At 34.6% G+C, this 21,461-nt stretch overlaps 1 protein-coding gene across 5 annotated transcripts in view; it reads left to right on the top strand.

The window, feature by feature from the left end:
* The window catches only part of LOC138710199 (DNA polymerase alpha catalytic subunit-like), a 558,528-nt gene that overhangs the window by 64,940 nt on the left and 472,127 nt on the right, over nucleotides 1-21,461 (top strand). For 4 of the 5 annotated variants that reach the window (XM_069840844.1, XM_069840846.1, XM_069840845.1 and 1 more), the window contains exon 12: nucleotides 9,420-9,553. The exons of the other annotated variant lie outside the window; for it this stretch is intronic. The gene's annotated coding sequence lies outside the window, so the exon portion shown is untranslated. The remainder of the gene's footprint in view (nucleotides 1-9,419; nucleotides 9,554-21,461) is intronic. 5 annotated transcript variants of the gene reach the window in all.

The following is a 21,461-nucleotide window of genomic DNA, read 5'->3' as shown; positions in this document are numbered from 1 at the left end:
AAGGAAAATATAGACGTTGTGTAGAGGACTGATCAACCCCTCACTTTAACTCTACAGTAATCACTGTAAGTTACTGCCACATAGTATAGTCCGGGTCAGCTTACTTAATACGCTAAGGGTGAAACCTAACCATTTTTCCCCCATTACTACATAAGCTAGTGGATTATGGTGATTTTTTTTAGTTTTCAGGTTGAATTTTCTTTTGCCAACTTCATTTCGAAATTCGGTACTGAGAAATACTGCAACTGATAGTGATTTTATAACTGTTATGTTGGCAGCAGTGACACAAGTTGTCAGTAGTTTAAATTCTGAAAATTCTAATTGTTCTAGATTTCTGAGCCCATTACTAATAATTAATTAATTAATATCAGTATTAATATTAATACATAATAGTTATTGTATGTGTTGCTTTGTGTTGTGGTTACAATTTCAAGATTATAGTCAGCTAGGCTAAGTATAAATAAATATAACATATTTCGTGTGATACATGCCCTTGAGTAATCGATAGAAATATCATTTCACATTTTAATTAATTTCTTTCGTGTTTAGATTTTTATTACAGTAATGGAGTAAACATTCTAAAGCATACATTTCAAAGTGGCATTCGTTTTCGGAATTCATACTATTCATTTCACGTGATCAAACAAAATACATTTTTAGGTTAGGTCTCGTGGTTCGTAAACTGTTTAATCAAAGCAATGAATTTCATGTTGTCAGATAAAATACATTTTAATATTACATCATACACTAATCTACTAACTACTAACATAATGTGCGAGAGGTCCAGAAGAAAAATATAGGCCTACTCTTTCACAAATTATTGAACCTGTTAGAAAACACCTCCACAACATAAAGATGAGATGTTGTTGTTTTCTAATGCCAGGCGTTTGACAATAAAGTCATTTGACCTCTTGCACTCCAATATTTTTCAAAGATATTATCATGACCAGCCACTGAAGCACAGATTTTGAGGTGTTCCGAATCCATTTCTTGGTTTGAGTTGCACAATGGACAGTTAGGGGACTGATATATTGCAATTCTATGCAGGTGTTTGGCCAAACAATCATGGCCTGTTGCCAATCTAAATGCAGCTACAGACGATTTTCGTGGTAAATCAGGAATTAACTCTGGATTTTGATGCAGAGAGTTCCATTTTTTCCCTTGGGATTGTGTTATCAAATTTTGTTTGTTGAAGTCTAAGTATGTAGATTTAATAAATCTTTTCACAGAGTAATACGTAGATTTAGTTACAGGTCTGTAAGTAGCAGTGCTGCCCTTCTTTGCTAAAGCATCCACATTCTCGTTCCCCAGGATTCCACAATGGGATGATATCCATTGGAATACAATTCTTTTATTGAGTGATATTAATTGAGAGAGCATTTTAGTTATTTCTGCTGTTTGAGATGAAGATGTGTGTTTAGAGACTATTGATAGAATAGCTGCTTTGGAGTCTGACAATATAACTGCATTTTTAAATTTACTGATGTGGCATAAAAGATTCCTGAAACTTTCATTTATTGCAATGATTTCTCCATCAAAACTTGTTGTTCCATACCCAAGAGATCTATAAAGTGAGAAGAGACAGCACGTAACACCTGCACCAGCACCTTGTTCTCTGGAAATCAAGGATCCGTCAGTGTATAAATGAAGCCAGTTTTGTGAAGGGTATCTAATATTAATTGTCTCTAAAGACAATTGTTTTAGTATTTCAGTGTTTACTTCTGATTACAGTATTTCTTCTGTTAAATTTAGATTATATTCCATATTTAATAGAGTTAAAGGGTTTGGTTTAATTTGTAGGTTTTCTTTTAAATTCGGGATATTGATTTTCTGTTTTAATTCTTGAACAATGGATATGAAACTTTTTTGAGTTTTCAATCTACAGAGAGGACTGTATGAATGCCAATTGTTTCCTGGTAATCTGATAAGTTTTTCATATTGAATCAGTGCTTTTTCTTCTATTGTCATTTTGATGCTGTTAATATTGGTGAGGAATCTCATAGAATCTATTGGAGTTGTTTTGATTCCACCAGTAATGAGTCTGAGAGCTTGGTTTTGAACATATTCCATTTCGTTTATGAAAGGTGAAGTAATTAAAATTTCTCCGCAGTATGTCAGCACTGGCTATATAAACATTTTGTATGTAGTGTTTCAAAGTATTCCTAGAGCATCCCCATTTCTTTCCTGCTAGTCTTTTTAGAAGGGAGAATCTTTTACGAGCTTTTTCAGAAATGTATTTCAAATGGTTGCTCCATGTTAACTTACTATCGAAAATAACTCCAAGATATTTGGATTCATAAGTCCTAGGAAGGTGTTGGCCATTGTATTGGATATTGAATTCTCTTTCTTTTTTACCAAGTGAAAATATTTGGTAGTTACTTTTGCTTAAATTGAGTGTCATCAAATTTGATGTATTCCATTCATGTAGTTGATTTAGAGCTTTAAAAGCAGAATTTTGAATTTTGTCTCTATGTCTGTAAGATCCGGAAGTCCACAAAACTATATCATCTGCAAATAGTGCTGTTTTCATGTTTGATTCCTCTAATAGGGAGGGTAAGTCATTTATATAAATATTGAATAAAGTTGTGCTGAGGACAGCGCCCTGAGGTAGACCTCGATATGTTTGTTTGTAACTAGAAAGTGAGTTATTGAATTTAGTGGCAATGAATCGTTGACTAAGGAATTCTGATATCCATCTGAACATATTGCTGGAGATACCTAATTTCTGGAGTTTTAGTAATAATTTATTTCTCCAAACAGAGTCATATGCTAGCTGAAAGTCAATAAATATTTCTAAGGTATCTTCTTTCTTGTTAAAACTGTCTTTTATTTCTTGGCCGAGGCATATGACTTGTTCATTGGTAGAGTGTAGTTGTCGAAAGCCGGCCTTGTCTTGGTGATAAAAGATTTTGGGATTCTAAATACCAAGTTAATCTGTTGGAGATCATGGACTCCATGGTTTTTGCTATCATGCTTAATAGTGCTATTGGTCGATAACTATTAACATCATGAGCAGGTTTCCCTTTTTTGTGAATTGGTACAATGATTGCTTTTTTCCAAGCTGCAGGAATTGAGGTGTTCCATGATAAATTGAAAATGGATAAAAGTACAGACTTGGCTTTTTCCCCCAGATGTTTCAAAAATTCGGAATGAATGTTATCGGGGCCAGGAGATTTCTATGTTTTAAAATTTTGTAAAGCTAGAGTTAATTCTTAGGAAGTAAAATTTTGATGAAATATTTCAGGTTTTGTACTAGTAATATTGTTTTTATTATTTTTATGTAATTCTCTTTTGATAAATTTGTCAGTTTTTTTGGTATTGGGATGTAATCTGTGAGAGTTTGAGTAGTGTTTATTAAATGCGTTTGCTATATCTCTACTATCTGTTAGTGTTTTGTTATTATGAATAATAGGTTGGCTAGTATTTTCCTGTGTATTGGAAATATTCTTCAGAAAGTTATATGTTTTAGTGCTATCGGTTCTGTAATTAATATTTTCAATAAATTTATTGAAACATTTCTTTTTTGCTGTTATGATTGCTTTTTTAAGAATGGCAGTCTTCTTCCTCCAATCTTGAGTATATCTTCTGGTGTTTTGCTTTGTTCTGCTTTGGTTCTTGCTTTATCTCTATCTTGTTTCAATAAATTCAGGTTTTCTGTCCAGAATGGGGTGTATTTTTTTGGTTTGCCTCGTGGAATGTGCTTTTTTGCAATTTTAAGAAGAGATTCACAGAAATATTTGTTCAATCTATCTGAGTTTGTATTTTCCATTAGTGGTGTGTTGACCTTGAGATGTTCGAGTTCTGTTGTAAATAGTTTCCAATTCGCTTTCTTAAAATTCCATGTTGTTTTGTTATTGTAGGGTTCTTTTTTTTGGTTTTGGTGGAGATGGATAGAAGCAATGATGACTCTATGGCCAGATCCAGGGTCTTCAATTATTTTTTTCTTGGTTTCGTGATGGATATCTGATGTTACTAGTAATAAGTCTGGATTTGTACCAGAACCAGAATAATGAATGAAAGTAGGGGGATCTTCTTTTCTGTAGACAAGTTCTGCGGTTGTAGTATTTAGGAGGTCCATGATCATTTTTCCAGGTTGGTTTACATTATCGTAGCCCCAAAGTTAGGAGTGGGCGTTAAAGTCACCAATTATGATAGTTTTAGGTTGTATATCAAACAAAGTTATATCAAGGGGATTATTAGGTGGGTTATAGGCACTGTAGATTTTGAAATATTGTTGATTTTTCCATACTTCAATTTTTATTAGTTCTAATTTGTCTTGATTATCCATTTCTTTTAAGATTTGAAAATTTGTAATTAATTTCTTTGATGTACCTGCGAGAATTCCACTGCTGATCTGTCTATCTTTGGGTAACAGTTTCATATTAAAACCTTTAAAATTAAAATATTTTAATTGGTCAGCATTAAGGTTTGCTTCTCGAATAAGGAAGATATCTATATTATTATCTGAGAGTATATTGGCTAGTTCAGTCTTCTTGGCTGATGTTATACCGCCAGCATTCCATTGTAAGATGTAAAGATGGGATGTGGTAGGCTAAATAAGCAAGACATCATTATTGTTAATACTATATTATTATTATTATTATTATTATTATTATTATTATTATTATTATTATTATTATTAATATTATTATTATTATTATAGTACATGGTATTGTGTGATTTTATCCTCTTTTGGTGATATCTAGTATTAGTTGGCAACACTGAAGAGACGGCCAAATTAGTCTTTTAGGATTACTCGTACGTGACCCTCACTATAGCCACTGTGGACTGGTACTCCGCAAGCAAATAAAAGGACCGTTTAAATTTATTTACAATCATAAAGAAGTTATGGATAAACATTTTTGTGGAAAATATATACCGTATCTTTAAAAAAATGATGTGCGAAATCAACTTAGAGTCTAACTATGTGGACGATAAGAGGTGAGATGCTTTGTATGATATTGCTCGCATCCATGTAGCCAAAACATTTTTACATGCATCTCGAGTTTCGTCTTTGTCTCAGCAACACATGGGAGTCATAATATAAATATGTATATAATGTATTGTATTGTATTGTATTGTATTGTATTAGATTAGATTAGATTAGATTAGATTAGATTATCCAATAGAATTACAAGCATACCTACTAACATACTCATTAGCTAGGACTTATTGTAACAATAGTAACTGCTGCAGTTTTAACTGACATTACAGATCGCTGCGGACTCTTTACTTTATTTAGCTAGCTAGTAGACAACGTGAATACAAATTAAAATTATAAAACAAAAATGTTTCTAGCCACTACCGTAAGACCCAGGCTCGTGTACGGTGTGGTTTTAGCCAATAATATAACATAAAATTTACAAAGACAGTTTACTGAATACAGTTGGCCTAATTAACTTAATTCAAACCAATAAATAACAAACAAGAGCAAAAAAAAAAAAAAAAAAAGACGACGAAAGAGAAAAAGAGAGAAAAAAACACATTTAATATAAATTAATAATTAGACAGAAGCCAATGATATTCAATAAAAACATGAATATAGTCGACAGAAATACAAAGGTAAAAAATACACACATTTGTTAATATTATACGAGTATATCATGAGTAATTTTATAAATTTCTTTTTTAAAAGGTTCAATTTTAAAATATTTCAAATTTGGAAAATAATATGTAATTTTATTATAAAGTCTTGGGTCGAAACTAGCACCATGTTTAAGTGCTGCACTTGTATGACATTTAGGCTCATTTAATAGGAAAGTAGACTTTTGTATTCGAGTATGATATTCATGTTTATTAGATTTATGTTTTATTTGATTTCTGTGGTAGTAAGTTAGTAAACTATATTTATAAATTTCTTCAATAGTTCATTGTTCAACTGTTAATAACTAATAACAAATGCGAGTTCAGAGCTTAAAATTTGTGGCAATAACGAGAAGTCTTTTGTTGAAAGCTATGAAAATTGGGAAGGAACTGGGATGACAGGCACGCGGGAAAACCATATGAATAGTTCTCAGTGGAGTGACAGTCTGTATGCAACCACTGGAAGGTTAAAAAAAAAAAAAAACCATGTTGAAGACCGTAAATAGAAAGTGAGAAAAGTAAAGTTAGCAATTCGGAAGCATAATTTCAACTTTGGTCCCTTTAGGTCACATTGTTGTGGGCCCTGCTGTACTTATGAATTGTATTTTATTTTAAGGGTTACAAGATGGATGACACACATTTATGTCATTCAGCTGGTTTGCCTCAACTGCTTGTTAAATTTGTCGTTGTTCATAGAACTAGTTAATTTTTTAAGTGAAAATGTAAGCTTCTTTACAGAAAGGAAGATCATTAATTCAACAAGAAATTTCCCAGCTTTTAATATTGCAGTAAACATAATGCAAAAATAAAGACAATACAGCTCGAAGTGATCATATTATTATATTGTTATTTCAATTAGAACAGGAATATGATAATTATGTCTGCGACCTTGAAGCCCATCTGCGATTACATTGACAGTCCTCTATCCCTTCTGTTTCAATGCTATTAGCGCTTATAGAACAATGAAATGTAGTGTTCAAAAACATAATTTAGCGAAATTTGGAGAAAACAACTTTGCTTATGTATACAGATGATATGGATCTTGTACTGCCACATAAACAAGATCTTTAAAGAGCCTTGAATGCTTTGACAGAATGGGCAGACAAAAATCATTTATGCATTAATGAAAGAAAGACAGTCCAGATGGTCTTTAGAAAAGGAGGCCGACTTGCAAAAGAGGACTCAATAATGTGCTAGTATCAACCACTTGAGATTGTCAACTCCTTCAAGTACATAGGAATCACCCTACAACCAACAACGTCATACTGCATTCTTATACAGGATAGAACTGCAGTAGCAACAAAAGCAATGTTTGAAATAAAGACCATCACATGCCCACATTGGACACCACCACTGCAAAATTATCCCTATACTGATAATCAGTTACAGACTAGAATTAATTGGTACAGTATAAACTAATTCTCAAAGACCTAGAGGAAGTGAAAGCATGTTTCAAGAACCGTGCCCTTGGTATCTCGAAATGTAGGCTACACTTTCCTGGCTGATTTATGAACTGGCAAAGGAAACTTTTCTACTTGAATACCTCAGGATGCGACTCTCACTGCCTGCTACCGCCAATTCATCAGACCATCTACTAGAAAGTCACCTAAAAAGAGAAGAGATATGGCCAGACTTCTACTGCACAGGTGATATGATGGATAGAGAATGGACACAACCAAATTAAGATCTACGACACATGCTTACAAGCTTGGCAGTTCATGGTGATCATCACAAAATATACAAGACAACCTATTATTATACACCTGATGGGGGGGGGTGTGTGTGTGTGTGTGTGTGTGTGTGTGTGTGTGTGTGTGTGTGCGCGCGCGCGCGTGCGTGCGTGCGTGCGTGCGTGTTGTGTTTTGTGTGTGTTTGTGTGCGCGCGTGTGTTTTTTTGTGCGTGTTTTTTTGTGTGCGTGTTTTGTGTGTGTGTTTTTTTTCCTTTATGTGAATCACCTTGCGACAGATAACACATAACAAAATGCAGAAATTGGTCTGTTTCTATAAAAGATTATACCAAAGTTAAACACTCAACAATATGCATGTTAGTGCGTTCTTCCTCTTATCAAAAATATAACTTAAAAAATATATAGACTTTCTACTACAAAATACAGAGTCTTTCATAAGTAACGAGTCTATTGAAAAATTAACTGTTTTGGATAATTTTTTGAAATGATGTTCATCCTGACGAGAAAGAACCCTTCCCATGCCGTACAGTCGATTTGAAAACAAACACCCCCTCCCCCTGCCACCAGAGGAAGCTACTTATCCTTGTGTAAAGTGCATTTGATGCCAACTTAAAATGACCTGGAGCATGGCCTTCTATATGCCCAGGATAATGGCACACAGCCCTGCCTATATACATTGTTGTGATAGACTGGAATGATAGAACGCCACTCAGCCACTTAATGTTATTGCAGATGAGAAAAATTGCTGCCTGGTTTGAACTTAGAAACATTATCGCTCAAATTAAGCGTTTACTCTGTAGACGAAGTGTTTCCAGGCAGGTGGATCAGCCAAACAAGCTCAATCTGTTGGCCTCCGCGATCACCTGATTTAACTGCCTTGGACTTTTTTTTTCTGGGGATTCCTCAAGGATCTATCTATGCGACTAAGCCACGCACCATTCTTGAATTAGTGGAACGAATTGAACACACGATACAAATGGTTACGCATGACATGCTCACCAGAGTCCATGAAGAGTTGATATGTCGCTTACATTTGTGCATTCAGCGAACGGAAGGTAGTTTGAAAATTGTACACCATAATTTGTGAACAATTGAAACTGGTTTTACATTTATTTGTTTTAATCAAGGTTTAAAACACTAACCATTCTTTCATTTAGTAGCTCTTGCAGCAAGGGGAGGGTGTGTTTGTTTCCACATCGACTGTATGGCATGGGGAAGGGTTTTTTCTCGTGAGGATGAATATCATTTAAAAAAAATTATCCAAAATAATTAATTTTTCAATAGACTCGTTACTTATGAAAGACCCTGTACACTATTAAGTACATAAATAAGATACTGTCATTTCTCATAACTGGAACACAACTATGGTCCATTCAGATTTTGTATTTCATAACATAGTACCTCATTTATCTATATATTTTTCTATACTGTAGTTTGAAGTCAAATCACTGCAGCTATCTACTTCTACAATGTTCTTTGAATAGTTGTATCATGGACCATAGTTGTGTTCCAGGATCATAGTTATGGGAAATGACGGTGCTTAATTTTCCTGCTTTTACTCCTGTCCTACAATTTTTAATTCCATTTTTATGAAATAATTTTTTTTTTTTCATTAAGAATATGGTATTGGTAATACTGAATCTTATGTTTGAATCTCTTTCCTCTTATTTGCACAGAGCAATCAGTATAGTGCTGTAGTGCAATGAAACGTCAAAACATTTGATTAGGTTTTTTTTTCAGTAGTAGCGGTAGCAATAACACTTAAAAAAGTAAAATAGATGATAGAGTGGTTGATGTTTCGGAAAGTGAAAAGTTAGAGGGTGTAAGTGCATGTGTAGATGCATTTTCAGATGTTTCAATTTGTCAATGTGGTCAGATATTCAAAGCTAGTTGATGTTGCAAATATTCTATTTCTCTTCTCTCAACATTTGTGAGTTTTTGAATAACTCTACACATAATTCTTCAATAGCATGTTGCTGTGCAATTTCTCTTTATTTATAGCTGCTTGTTGTTACTTTACTTAACATAGCCTATTTCATATTAAAATTATGAAATTTGGGTCATTAGCGAAAGAACTGTTTGTTGGAAAATTAGAACACCACCACTGATTACACATAAAAGTAGCTTTCTGTACAATTCTTTTTGCAGTTTTGAGGCAACAGAGTGGCCCAATGGACATTATGTAGGTACACACCATAGCAGGCTACAAGGAGGAGCCATCCTGTTATTATTGGCTGCTGAACCAGCCAGTCCTCCTGGAAATAATTTTGTCACACCAGTCGGTAAGTTGAATTACTGTTAAACTGATGCTCAGATATAGCTAGCGCAAGGAACGATTACCGAAAAGCAATGGTGGCATTGCTGTCTGTTTTGACGTGTGTATTTAAGCACCCCAAGGGGGCGAGAGGTGCCAGCCGATGGAAGTACTGTCTCTTGATGAACAGATGAGGACATCGCTGTGGAAATAAGGAACATGGCAAGAGAAAAATTCGAAGCTAATTAAACGTGCAACATATGTTTACTTACTTACTTACTGGCTTGTAAGGAACCCGGAGGTTCATTGCCGCCCTCACATAAGCCCGCCATTGGTCCCTATCCTGAGCAAGATTAATCCATTCTCTACCATCATATCCCACCTCCCTCAAATCCATTTTAATATTATCTTCCCATCTATGTCTCGGCCTCCCTAAAGATCTTTTTCCCTCCGGCCTCCCAACTAACAATCTATATGCATTTCTGGATTCGCCCATACGTGCTACATGCCCTGCCCATCTCAAACGTCTGGATTTAATGTTCCTTATTATGTCAAGTGAAGAATACAATGCATGCAGTTCTGTGTTGTGTAACTTTCTCCATTCTCCTGTAACTTCAACCCTCTTAGCCCCAAATATTTTCCTAATCACCTTATTTTCAAACACCCTTAACCTATGTTCCTCTCTCGAAGTAAGAGTCCAAGTTTTACAACCATAAAGAACAACCGGTAATATAACTGTTTTATAAATTCTAACTTTCAGATTTTTTGACAACGGACTGGATGTTAAAAGCTTCTCAAGCGAATAATAACAGATATTTCCCATATTTATTCTGTGTTTAATTCCCCCCCCCCCCCCCGGTATCATTTATATTTGTTAATGTTGCTCCAAGATATTTGAACTTCTCCACCTCTTCGAAAGATAAATTTCCAATTTTTATATTTCCATTTCGTACAATAATCTCGTCATGAGACATAATCATATACTTTGTCTTTTCGGGATTTACTTCCAAACCTCTTTACTTGCTTCTAGTAAAATTCCCGTATTTTCCCTAATCGTTTGTGAATTTTCTCCTATCATATTCACGTCATCCGCATAGACAAGCAGCTGATGTAACCCTTTCAATTCCAAACCCTCTCTGTTATCCTGGACTTTCCTAATGGGATATTCTAGAGCAAAGTTAAAAAGTAAAGGTGATAGTGCATCCCCTTGCTTTAGCCCACAGTGAATTGGAAAAGCATCTGACAGAAACTAACCTATACGAACTCTGCTGTACGTTTCACTGAGACACATTTTAATTAATCAAACTAGTTTCTTGGCAACAACATATGTTTACAAATGAAATAATAATACCGTGCGATATAAGACACGTATTCACATGCAGTGGAACAAACTAAAGTCGTAATGTAACCATCACAATACAAGACTGATTCTATCGATGTCATTTCTCTTTCGACTGTACTCTTGGATATCATTCAAGCTATCTTGTGACCTTTCCTGTCTCCTGCTTTTCCTTACTGCATTGTTTGATTCACATCCTTCCATCGGTATTCCCTGCTTGTGAGATCTATAATACATATAACTATCGTGCACATATTTAGGAATGGTAGCAGGAAGACCATATCGATTTCAGTTTTTAGGGTTTTTAGGTTATGGTTTTGAACATTTGAGAGAAAACGAACCTGTTTCATTCATTATACATGCTCTGAAACCTGGCATGAATAAACTCTGTTCTTATAACTCCATTCACATCTCTTTGGCATATTCATTCATTCATACATAATGTTCTGTCCAAGGGCAAATCTTTCACTGCAAACCCACCATTCTCCAGTCCTTCCTATTTTATGCCTTCCTCTTTGTCTCTTCATATGATCCATATATCTTAATGTCGTCTGTCATCTGATATCTTCTTCTGCTCCGAACTCCTCCCATTTACCATTCCTTCCAGTACATTCTTCAGTAGGAAGTTTCTTCTCAGCCAGTGACCCAGCCAATTTCTTTTACTCTTTCTGATCAGTTTCAGAATCATTCTTTCTTCATCCACTCTTTCCAACACAGCTTCGTTTCTTACTCTGTCTGTCCATTTCACATGCTCCATCCTTCTCCATATCCACATTTCAAATGCTTCTATTCACTTCTCTTCACTTCATCGTAATGGCCATGTTTCTGCCCCCATACATGTTTCTACTGCACTCCACACAAAACACTTCACTTCCAGAGATCCACAGAAGATGCTCTTTTTCTATTAAAAGCTTCCTGTGCCATTGTTATTCTCCTTTTGACTTTTAGCACATTTTACTTCTAAATATTTCTTCGCAATTAGGTCGTTACAACAGTTTCTCAACAGCAGTATCTTAAAGACATTATATTTTGTCTAATTTCATTCCATTATGTCCTATGGAATAATATTTTTTGGGGAAATTCAGCAGATAGTAAAAATACAGCCTTTTTTTATTATCAAAAAGAGCAATTAGAATAGGTAATAATTGGAACAAAGGCTAGAGAATCATATAGACCTTTTTTTTTTTTAAATTAGAGATTCTGACCTTAACAGTTGAAGCATTCAGAGCTAAAGTGAATCAAGTCACAAATTTTCATAAATCGGGTTTAATTCATTTTCTGATTATCTGAAGTTGGATGTTTTCCGAGCAGTAATGGATCAAGTCTTAATTCCAAGCATTCACCGGTAGGTGACACCAGTCACTTTTGGCTCAGATTATTTGTTCACGATGTTCTGAGCCATAGTGGATCAAGTCAACAAAGCATTGCATCAATTAACATCACAATTGTTTATGTTTTATAAATCTAGAATTTGAGAATGAAGCAATAAAATTATTGCTAGTCAAATTAGATAATCCACTAAAGCAAGTTAACTTTAAGTCCTATTATCTCAAAACTACGTCTCATGGACTTGATTCACTTTAGCCCTGAACGCCTTATATATACTTCTTAATAAATTTCCTCTTATGTAATAAATATCATATTTATAATGCTATGAAATGGAAGTACTGGTATGTTACATGGCAGTAAAAATTTTCAATAGTCTTCCTGAAGACATTAAGAATCATAACCAGAACCCTGCATTATTTAAGGTAAAACTAAAAAATTACTTAATATCTCACACTTTCTATTCTGTAGATGAATTCTTGACATTTCACAGTACTGTGTAAATATTTAATATTATTAAATGGTAAACATATTGCATTGTATAATATGTTATTGTTATTAAGGTTTTAATTTTGTATATATTTCATATTAGCATCCATCCAGAAACCTAGTAACCTTACAGCCACTTTAGATTCAATGTCACTCCTAATGCTAAAACCTATAAAACCTATATTTCCAGAGAACCTCTCCTGGCACCACATTATCATAATCACCCTATCACATCATCGGGGTAATGTAACTCCGCCTTCCAGGCGCCCCAACCTCAGAAGTGGGTTACAACTAAGCCACGGCCAGGAGTGAAGACCAGAAATGTCGAAAAGACAACCTGGTGGCATTGGATAAAAAAAAAAAAAAAATATATATATATATATATATATTTCCATAGAAGTGTGCTACTCATATCAAAATCACCATTAACAACTTTCAAAATGGTAGCGTCGTCTGCTAAGATAAACATTTTCCATGGAATGTAGCTGGTAAATCATTGACATCAACAATAAAAAGAAAGAGACACAAAATTGAGCCTTGAATAACTTGAACATTAAGAGTAGGCCTATACTGGGAAGGTATTTTCCCCTCAAATTCAACAACTTACTACCTATTCGTAAGATAACAAACATTCTATTAAGGAAATCTCGTTTCCTTTATACCATAAAATTTAAATTTCTTCAGCAATATATCATGAAGCAAGCGATCAAATGCCTTACACAAATCTCATAAACAAGTCAGCGAATTCTGTTTTAATTCAAGGATACCAGTATTGAAAACCTATAAAATTACCATTAAGTCAATTGATTTACCATGTCTAAATCTGCCTAAAACCAAAGTATTGCTCATGAAGCAAATTATTTTCTTCAAAATATGTAAGAAGTCTCTATTCATGACATCCTCTAATACTTTAGATAATTGTTCAAATTATACTTAAGTCAGAGTGGATAGAAGAGAAAGTGACGTTATTTCCTCTAGTTCAGTGGTTCATCGCCAAGTGGCGCTAGCCCTGTTTTCCGTGCCCAGTTTCAGAATCGCTATTCAAGTGAATGCAAAAGGTTTTTAAAAATAACCCATGAGATAAGAATGTATTGTAGAGTACTTAGTTACAATATTTTTCTCCTTTAGAAATCTAATATTACTACATTAACAAATTGTGAGTTATATAACACAACCCTGAATAGTAAATATAATAATTAACCGAAAAATGGAACATTGTGCCGGCTTCAGCCAGAAATATGCAAAAAAAGCACAGCATCGCAAAACTGAACATTTTTATGGCATTATAAAATACGCATTGACATGAAATCATAGTTTTTATACATAAGAAAGAATGTAATATAATAAAGGAGACACTTTATTTTCACCAATAGTTTTTATCTACTATTTAGTCATTAGATGCAGTTGTATCTGGTTTATACGTAATTCAGGGGAACAAAAAATATTATGTGCAATAAGACTCATGAATTAAGCTTCGATATTATAGTCTATGCTAATGTAAGTTTTCATCTTTTGAAATACCTAAGTTATTTTGTGTTTTGTAAAATTAAAACAGTTTGGTAGCACTGTATTAAGTAGTTGTATGCTACTTATTGGAGAATATTAAATTAATGACTTTTCCATGAGATCTGTTACTTTCTCATATGCTCGATTAGAAATCTCTTATGATGTGGAAACGTAATAAACAAATGTAATAAAATTGTAAACCAGATTAAGCTCTAGCCTAGATGCAAAGTAGAATTATACTGTACTTTTGTTACCGAAATAACTTTTACGTTAATTACGACTAAAGTGCTATTATTAAAAATAAAATAATTAATAATTAAACATGCATATTTAATGAAGTAGAAGCTAGGTGCTTGGATTCAATTAGGAGTTCACAATTAGCACTTTAATATAGCACATTTTTTAACCGGCACATAGATTGAAAAATGTTCAGATGTAGAAAGTCTATGGTAATCATCATAAGATAATCTTTTCTAATTCCAAAATGTCGCTCTAGAGGATCCTGGTTAAATTTTTTCTGTCAGAATATATTTAAATCTGCTATCCCACAAGAATTAATATATTTCGCTAGTGCTCTGAATTGTCACTCTAAATAATTCAAGGGTTCTTTGTTAGGCAAACGTGTTTGTTGTATTGTCAATTACGTGTAATATATTTTATAAAATCGTGTAATGCTAGAATCCTTTGTACAGGGCAGACGATGGTGTCTGAGTTCAGCGTATCTGCAAGGTCATTCATTCACCTTTGAATTCTTTTGTATTTTCACTTTTCTCGAACCCATTACAGTTTATGACTCTAAAAATGTATCGATTTTGAAAAACTCACACTAAACAACTGAAATGCTGGTCTGGAGTTCATTCACTGGAAGGAATTACAGTCAATGTAACTAGACATAATTTTGGGCATTCAGGTGTGGAGTAATGGCACATAAATGCATACAATCGCATGATTAGCTTTGATGTTCTTCTGATTTTCGGGTGTCACATCCAATTATTTTTTACTCGGATATTTAACGATGCTGTATCAACTACTGGGTTATTTAGCGTCAGTTGAATTGGTCATAGCCAGATAGTATTTGGTAAGGGTACATGTTATGAGAAAGGATTGTTGTCCTCTTCGTTGGATATTTTCTCTTCTTTTCTTTTTTTTAAGATATCGAGGCAAGTTTAGGAAAATACGTGTTATGGCATACGGTTTTGGTCGCCAGTTCTTGCGTGGAAGTCCCACCTCTTTATCAGCAATAATAAATTTATCGGCTCTTACAATCAAAAGTTGCCCTCGGTAGTGCAGTTGGTATAGCACTGGCCTTCTATGCTCGAGGTTGCGAGTTCGATCCCGGCCGAGATCGATGGCATTTAAGTGTGTTTAAATGCGACAGGCTCATGTCAGTAGATTTACTGGCATGTAAAAAAACTCCTGTGGGACAAAATTCCAACACACCGGCGAAGCTGATATAACCTCTGTAGTTGCGAGCGTCGTTAAATAAATCATAATTAAAAAAAAATCACAATCAAAACCGCAGAAAAATGGATATCACAGATATAAGAATGAGCATACAGTTTTCTGTGTTCGTGGAATTGCTCTACACCATTTCTGAAAAGTAGTCTAGTGTTTGGGTGGATAAAAGAAACGTCTCTTCCTTACAGATTATACAGTATAATTGGATTTACATCAAAACAAAACAATTAGGCTTACATAAACGGCACAATAAAAATCACCGGAACACCACAAGAAATATCTTCTTAATTCCATAGCAGAACGATCGCCATGCCAATGTTTCGCTCAGTTGCCGTGGCAATACTAGGGGGTTTAAAAGTCCCATTAGACCCTTGCCGAGTTACCACACTTTCTATTCTAAACGCTCTGCTTAAGTAAATAAGGATATTATAATGTATCGGGTACCCGTATACTCAGTAGTAATATGATGACTTCAAAACTGATAAAATTCAATTCTGTTACAGTAAATTTGCCAGTACAGTAATTAACTGAAGTGTATAAAATAATTTAATTGTCTAATAGAGTTTGAATTGAAATTCTAACCAAAATTATTTACAGACATACTGCTGCAAAATTCTTCATAAATGTGTTCGAAATAACATAAACACAAAGTTTTAATCAGCGAAAAGCTCAGTGTTCAATGTAACAAATTGCCTACATTAGATAGAACTGAAGAAACATAAGAACATCCTGATTTCTTCAGAGCTTGTATGACAAGATTCTGTGAGAAGTGACGGAGTATATTTTGAAAAGCAATATGACTTTAACCCTACAACAGACTATTTAGCATCAGTATTACACTGTGGAAACATGCTTATGTATAGTTTATTTTGACAAATTAGATTTCGTTATTAGAAAACTGACCATATTTGACAGTATGAAAAATTGTAATTACTTCAGACTTCGTTAATAATGGTATTGCTTCCTTATAACTCAATGTTTTGTTTTGGTAATGCATTGTATCATTGTAAATGTAGAATAATTGAAAATAAATACTGAGTGGGGTAGATAAAAGTAGCCCACCTTCCGTTTGAATGAGAATGTGATATTTTCACTGGTTGAAATTCCATTATTGTATTCTATCGTAGAGAAAGCGCAAAAAAAGCTTGCCCATTTGACTGATGCGCAGAGAACAGTATTCGGTCCTTGTGCCGCCATGCTCGTTACAGGGCTGCTATGAATCACCTAATGCTGATTACAGGGCGCATTCGAAAGTGCGGTCTTGAGCTGTTCGTATCGTGGAGTGTATTGTGCAGAGCGGGTAGAAGCCAGTGTGTGCGTTACATATTCTGCATTTTATCCCTGATATCAGGAGTTTTATATAGTTCAAAGTGTGTTTGTTAAATAACAGAGTTGTGTATAACATTCTATGCACTTAACAATGCCCCCATTTCGCTCTAAATTAGGAAGTGCTAATAAAACGTTACACAGTCAAACTAGGGAATTATTTATAAAGTTTATAAATTTATGAAAAACCAAACAGGCTTTGCTCGTAACATAAGGAGTATATACAGATTAAAATAAATCGACCATAGTACCCTAGTTATCGGAACATCACATAGTATTAGTGTTTTATTACAACATCAAATATCAATTTATTACACGATTACATATTTCTTATAACATCTTTGTCATTTCATTCAGTGATTTTATATGTAAAAAAATTCGTGCTTCTGTATTTTCAAAGATTATATATTTTTTACAACATCTTTGTCATTTCATTCAGTAATTTTATATGTAGAAAATGCGTGCTTCTGTATTTTCAACAATTATATATTTCTTATAACATCTTTGTCATTTCATTCAGTGATTTTATGTGTAAAAAATTCGTGCTTCTGTATTTTCAACAATGTTATGTTATTAGTTGCCCTGCAATAAGGTTTACGTTATGTTACACATGCTGTGATAAATCTCACTTGAAACATCAAGCTAACAGACGACTGAGAACTGTCGACAGTTTGTCATTCGAATCGAAGCGAGGTCGAGTGCACCTGAACGTTTCCGAAAGTTTGCACAGCTTTCCGTGGCAAGCTCTTTTTGCGTCTACTCTATCATAACGAAATGAATAAACGGCTACAATAATAGACAATTTTATACAATAATCGATTGTTGGCATTCTTCCTGGCAGCATTTCATCAATAGTTATTAGTCGAATTACACTGTCTGTTCGCATTCTGCAAAATGATTTACTCGAAAGAGTGGAAATTGTGGAAGCTTATGTGAGAATAGGTTCGATTAAGGAAACCTACGAAATTTTCAGGGCCAAGTTTTCTGGATAGAGGACAACCGGCAAAGAGAGCAATAGAGGGTTTGGTAAAAAAAGTGACTATAAGATCTATTCAAAATGTGAAAAGATAAAGTGTTACTTCAGTTCGCACACCAGAAGTTATTGAGGGCATCCGCCAAAGGATTATTGCATAAAATTGTCCATTGTTGTAGTTGTTTACTCATTTCATTATGATACAATACGATAGAATACAATAATGGAATTTCAAGCAGTCAAATTTTCTTTCTCCTAGTCTTTATTAAAGCAAAGATTTTTTTTTTTTTTTGGAGTTCACTGTACTCTTCATAATTGTATATTTTTTTAACTTCACAACTATTACTTTTCTTTTAAAAAAGCTCGTTAATGTAGAGCCTGATTGTAAACTTGTGGCAACTGCGTGAATGACGAATTCGCAACTACTTACATGGACTCACCAAGAGTCTTGCTGAGGGGTGTTTGAACAGTATGCTCTATGAGTAAGCAGTCGCCCATACACACAGAACCCTCCACTCCGAAGCCTCAGAAAGAAGCTCATGCATGTTGGTGCCACGAGATTGCGATCGGGCTCTAGCTAGTTCAAGGTTTCATTTGAACACTTATTTCTCAATATTATGTCCGAGGAGACAGAAGGAAAAATGTAAAATCTTTGAGTACCTCATGAAAGAATAGGTGTAGATGCTAACTTTTGCTGGTATTGTTGGATTGTGGCCGCCATCTTAGAGCAAGGTCACATATTTTAAATGGGAAGGGGGTCATGACGCATATCAAATGAGACTAAAATGGAATTCATTGCTGTAATCAGATCTGACATATTAAGTTATGTTCTACGGTTCAAAAGTTATTAACACAGAAATTTGAAATTACTGGTTACGGTATTGATAAAAGAGAAGGAGATAAGGTTGTCCTGGTATCTTAAGAACGCAGATACCATATCATATCTGTAGATTTCAACAACCGATATCCAGAAAGACCACCAATTTCAAATTTAGAGCAACTGGAACTGTTCAAAAGAAGCCGAGTAGAAGTTGGTCAAAAACAGCAAATGATGAGAGAACCTCAACACTAGTCTTGGCCTCATTTACCAATAATCCAAAATGCAGCACTTGAAATCTTTCGGCAGAAAGTGGTATCAATTAGTGTGTGGATTGTGTGGATTCTTCATACCAATAAATGGCACCTGTTCAAGGTCCAGATGCTGCAGAAACTATCAGAGAATGAATCCGATAGACATGTCGAATTCTGCAAGACCAAGGTTGAGGTTTTCAGCCAACTGCTATTTGGCTTGTCTTGAACAGTCCCTGTTGCTCTAAATTTAGATATCAGGGATGTGATAGTGTTGTGTGAAATTGGCAATCTTTCTGGACATTGAAATTTGCGGCTATGATACTGCAGCTGCTTTCCCCAAACATCAGAATCACCTCAATCCTCTCCTCTTTTGTCAATGTCATCTCCAGTTTGCTGAAACTACTTACTACTGCTTATGGCTTTTAGAGAATCCAGATGTTCATTGCTGCCCTCACATGCGGTTGGTCCCTATCCTAAGCAAGATTAATCCAATCCCTACCATCATATTCCACCTCCCTCAAATCTACTTTAATATTATCCTGCCATCTATGTCTCAGCTTCCCCAAAGGTCTTTTCCCCTCCGGCTTCCCAACTAACACTCTATATACATTTCTGGATTTGCCCATACGTGCTACATGCCCTGTCCATCTCAAACGTCTGGATTTAATGTTCCTAATTATGTCAGGTGAAGAATACAATGCGTGCAGTTCTGCGTTGTGTAACTTTCTCCATTCTCCTGTAACTTAATTCCTCTTAGCCCAAAATATTTTCCTAAGCACCTTATTCTCAAACACCCTTATCCACTGCTCCTCTCTCAAAGTGAGAGTTCAAGTTTCACAACCATAGAGAACAACCGGTAATATACCGTCAAACCGTCTAGAGTCGACTGCTTTTTTTCGTACTTTTACCACTACTTCACAGAGAAAGCGATCTACTATTTCACTGAAAATGGTATGTTATAGCATACAACTCAGAGATTGTTTTCTGTTATTTTCATTATATGAACTTCAATGGTCACTGAGGAAAACAAATTTTAAACGCCGGTCGACTCAACCCTGTACATAGTGTTAAGTCGACCACCATATTAAATATACATGTAAATTAACGTGTGCTGTCATTGCGGTCAGCGGTCGAAATCGACCTTCTTTTGGATGCTTTTATTGTTATTTACTTTATTATTTTTTTATTTTTAAGTTATTTGGGATAGGAAAATGCGAACTTTAATATAGTTATTTTAATGTGCATACATTAAATAGGTTAATGCTCCTAAATTTAATAGAAAATATTTAATTAATTAGCAGACATAAAATTACGTCAAACTACACTCAACATTATCACATTATTAATGTACTAATTAATAAAATAGCCCTGAAAAATACAGGAAATACAGTTTCCATCTCCTAATTAATATCATAACCCTGAAAATCAACACCAAATTTTAAGAATTCCTTTTTCTCCATAGGAACAGGAGCACTTAGTTTTCTTTCTACCTGAACATAGTCAATAAGACTCACATCCTTCACCTCAGGATATTTGAACTGGAATCCACCCCAATTTCTAACAAAACGAAGTTCAAGTCCTTCTCCTGGAACCAGTTCCTCAATGCAACCGACATAAAATTTAATTGTCTTTTTAGTTGGGAACTTCACTAAAAGCTGATCCCCTGATTTAGGGTCATCGAAATTGTCATTATCATTGTTATATTCCTCTTCAACCCACTCATCTGACGAATCTTTAGTGGAATGTCGTCCATCTTCATCACTATCACTGGACTCCTGGTATCCTCTCTGTTTTCTTTTCTTGGTGGTTTTCTTAGCTTCTCTTTTTCTGGTCTCCTCAGTTGACACAGAATGAGAGATATCTTCATTTGACTGAGATGTTCCACCTTCAGTAGGCCTACTGATACCTGATACTCGCAATACATTTTCCTGGTTCAATTTCAATTTTCCTTTTCCTTTTCTTGGCAGCCAATTATTTTTCATATCTCATGCCCTGGAGCACTTTAATGACCACTTCTCCCACCAGTGCTGGTGTGTACTGAGATTCTGGAGACTCTGTCATACCAGATTATGGTAGTTTATTAAGGACTCTTTGTGGCTCGAATGGGTAAATTCCACAGGCCTGCATGGTCGACTCTGTACTGGAATACAACTTCAACTTCTGACATCTCTCAATAATATGGAAAAATATTTTTTGTTGTAATATGTTGTTAAGCTTAAAATTCTGATTACAGAAATACAGTTATTTTGTATTGCATTTCAGTTAAACAAGGCTAAATTGTTAAAAGATAGACAGAGTACTTTTTGTTAATATTTTTGCTATTGGCAACATTGAATTTTACATAATCAAGAATGCACAATATGTTTGGCATTACCTTGCGAGATTGAAAGGGGAAGTGTTATCAGTCAGCTGGAAGCAAGCAGTGGCGGCTAGTAGGCAATTCTATTG

This window comes from Periplaneta americana, chromosome 12 (genome assembly GCF_040183065.1).
Source record: "Periplaneta americana isolate PAMFEO1 chromosome 12, P.americana_PAMFEO1_priV1, whole genome shotgun sequence".
Taxonomy (NCBI): Eukaryota; Metazoa; Arthropoda; class Insecta; order Blattodea; family Blattidae; genus Periplaneta; species Periplaneta americana.
The sequence above is the reverse complement of the archived record's forward strand: the minus strand, read 5'-3'. Positions and strand labels throughout refer to the sequence as shown.